This window comes from Oryx dammah, unplaced genomic scaffold (genome assembly GCF_014754425.2).
Source record: "Oryx dammah isolate SB20612 unplaced genomic scaffold, SCBI_Odam_1.1 HiC_scaffold_6, whole genome shotgun sequence".
In the NCBI taxonomy this organism is placed as follows: domain Eukaryota; kingdom Metazoa; phylum Chordata; class Mammalia; order Artiodactyla; family Bovidae; genus Oryx; species Oryx dammah.
Genome location: NW_024070190.1, coordinates 20,299,114 through 20,303,029, shown reverse-complemented (window position 1 = coordinate 20,303,029; position 3,916 = coordinate 20,299,114).

Genomic DNA, 3,916 nt, shown 5'->3' with positions numbered 1-3,916 from the left:
CATCAGGCACTCTATCTATCAGATCTAGACCCTTAAATCTATTTCTCACTTCCACTGTATAATCATAAGGGATTTGACTTAGGTCATACCTGAATGGTCTAGCGGTTTTCCCTACTTTCTTCAATTTAATTCTGAATTTGGCAATAATAAGCGTCTGGTAGTTCCTGACAATCTTTGGCATTCCTGGGCTTGTAACTGTCTCTTTCCAATCCTCTGCTTCCACATGGAATACTCTCCATGTCTCTTCTCCAAGTCTTCCCTCTGTGCATGTCTCTCTCATTGTCCACATTTTTACTTTTTGTAAACACTCCAGTCATGCTATATTAGTGTTAGTCACTCAGTCATGTCTGACTCTTTGTGACCCCATGGACTATAGCCAGCCTGGCTTCTATGTCCATGGAATTCTCCAGGCAAGAATACTGGAGTGGGTCACCATTTCCTTCTTCAGTGGATCTTCCCAACCCAGGGATTGAACTCAGGTCTCCTGCATTGCAAGTGGATTCTTTACCATCTGAGTAACCAGGGAAGCCCCTCACTCTAATAGCTTCATTGTAACTCAGTTATCTCTGTAAAGACCCTGTTTCCAAATAGGTCACACTAAGGAAATCAACCCTGAATATTCACTGGAAGGACTGATGCTGAAGTTGAAGCTCTAATACTTTGTCCACCTGATATAAAGAGCCAAGTTATTGGAAAAAGACACTGACGCTGGGAAAAATTGAAGGCAAAAGAAGGGGTCAGCCGAGGATGAGATAGATTGTATCACTGAGTCAATGGGCATGAATTTGAACAAACTCTGGGAAATAGTGAAGGACAAAGAAGTCTGGCGTGCTGCAGTCCATGGGGTCGCAAAGAGTCAGACACGGCTTAGCGACTAAACAACAACGAAGATACTGGAGGGGACACAATTAAACCTAAGGCAATGGCAGCCCACTCCAGTACTCTTGCCTGGAAAATCCCATGGATGGAGGAGGCTGGTAGGCTGCAGTCCATGGGGTCGCTAAGAGTCAGACACGACTGAGTGACTTCCCTTTCACTTTTCCCTTTCATGCATTGGAGAAGGAAATGGCAACCCACTCCAGTGTTCTTGCCTGGAGAATCCCAGGAACAAGGGAGCCTGGTGGGCTGCTGCCTGTGGGGTCGCACAGAGTCGGACACAACTGAAGTGACTCAGCAGCAGCAGCAACAGTGTTGTATCTAAACTACTGCCTAACCTAACTTCACAAAGATTTGTTTCAGTGTTTTCTTTCTAGAAATTGTATAGTTTATGTTTTAAGTTTTAGGTCTACGATCCCTTTAATTTTTGTATGTGGTAAGAGGTATGTACTAAAGTGTGTGTTTGTTCATTGCATATGGTTGTCCAGTTGTTCCACCACCATTTTTTCTAAAAGACTATACTTTCTCCACTGAATTGCCTTTGCATCATGTCAAAACTGAGTTGTCCACACTTGTGTGGGTCTACTTCTGCCCTCTTTAATTCGTCTAACTTTATCCCAGTATCACACTGTCTTGACTACTGTAGCTTTTCCTTTCAAATAGATTCTCTCTCAATAGCTCTCATTTCCTCTGTACTTCCAACAGATCTTATTAGGCCTTTTAACCTTGAATGTTTTTTAAAATTCCTCTCAAATTATCTGTGCCTTTGTTACTGTTCTTCATTCTTTATAATTTCATTTGATCCTACTTTTAAATTATTTTACTCTTCAGCTTTGTTGAATTAGCTGTTGAACTTAGTTATTGAATTAAAAATTTTTAATCACTGACTTTGTTCCACTTCTAGAATCTCAACTTGATAACTTGAAAAATCTATTTTGGTTAAATCCTATATTTTCCTGTCCTTTAGTAACCGTTTCAGTTTTTTTTTTCCCCCCTTCGAGCTTATATTTTTAAGTTGATAATTTCAATGTTGGACATTTTGCTGATCTGATTTGTTGTTTCTTCTGTCCTTCTGTCAGGATTCTTTTTTACTCTGTGCCTGTTGTTTTACTCTGTAATCAAGGAACATCTTTCCTTGAGACTTTATTTATTTAAATTCTTTGACACTTATTTTAAGTTATTTTTTGCTCCAGAGAGGATTTGCCATTTCTTTTAACAAGTTTGAGTTTTCCTGTTTGTTTGTTTTTGTCTTGTAAACCAATATCATTGATAAATATAAAAATAATTTTTGCTCTATTGGCCAAGAACTTTTAGTAGTTTCAGCTTTTGGATTCATCAGATCATCTGGTTCCTAGGCCACTCAGAATATAAACATCTAGGCTTTTTATTTTATGTAGCAATATGTTTAATGACTCATGTACCAGAAGTGCAATTATGTATTAATACCTGACTGAATAAGCACATTCAAGCATATTTGTTCACTTAATATTATCTTACACTCATCATTGATGCTACTAGACAGCCTAGATATCAACTAGGTATCAACCTTGAGATCTGTAATAAATATATCAGTAAATTAATATTTTCCAAATTACTAGCCTTTTAAGTTTTTATTTTACATGTGATGTTTACTGTGGGGTAGTAAAAACTGTCTTTATTTTTTTCCTGTGTCATCTATTGAATCTGATTTTCAAAAACCTTGCCTGCAGAGGTTGAATTAATGTACATTTCTATTTTTTAGGGCTATATTGCTTTAATTTAAAAAAAAAATGTTTAACTGCTCAGCCACTAGGGATTCATCTTTTTGTGTTACTATATGAGTCTCTGAACAAATATCTTTTACAGCCTCTGGAAGAAAGGATCCATAATAATCCAGTCGACTACTCTCCTCTTTACCTCCTGATTATTTATTCTCCTCCAGGCACCATAGAGGACTTCCCTGGTGGCTCAGAAGGTAAAGTGTCTGCCTGCAATGCAGGAGACCTGGCTTCGATCCCTGGGTTGGGAAGATCCGCTGGAGAAGGAAATGGCAACCCACTCCAGTATTCTTGTCTGGAAAATCCCATGGATGGAAGAGCCTGGTAGGCTACAGTCCATGGGTCACAAAGAGTTGGACATGACTGAGTGACTTCACTTTCACTTTTCACTTTCACTTTCAGGCACCATAGAAAGTAAGATAAATATGTGCCCTGAGATGATTGTCATTCTACTTTATAAGAAAGACCCTGCCACTTCTCGTACATTTATTTTGCTACCTCTGAATATATACATTTTTTATTATTATGAATACATTGAGATTTTCTTTTTTTAAGAAATACTTTAAAATAGATGAGATGGAAAAACTACACCTAAAAGGATATAAGGAAAAGGATTTTCAATAGATGTGTTAAAATCAACCTATCATATAAGAAATAAATTTGATGCATAGACACCTATTTAGAAAAGTATTATTAGAATTTAGTAGAACTGGCATAAGCAAACTGACCTGGAACCTGATTTCTCAGCTATTCACAGATTCACAAATATTCATTGGCTTTTCCCAGAGAAAATAGTTCTGCTGAGTCTGAATGCCACAGGTTCCTCTTAAAAATCCTTGGGACCTATATGGACTTTGCCTTCCCTAGTAGGAGGCTAGTCATCTTATAGGTCTGTGTACAACCTGGATGCAGCACCTGTGGATAGAGGTTTTGGCAGCCGTCTCCAAAAATATCATCTACCTCAATATTTGATGCATGAAGCAATTTGAATGAAACTTGCTTAAACCAGGTTTTTATTAATAATAATGAAATCTATCCATATGTTGATAATGGTTTTATGGAAGGTTTCCAGACCCCTTAAATCAAGTGGATTAAACTATTTCATTGAAAGTTGCTAGTGTTAATCATTTTGAATGATGTCTAATTTTATTGTGTGATGCTCCGTATTCACTAAAATAAGAAATAAGAATCACTCACTTAGTTCAGTTCAGTCCACGCCTCTCTAGTTACAATGGCCAGTGCTGAGGCTCTGGGTCATTTGTCTTGAGACTTGTGGCTCCAGT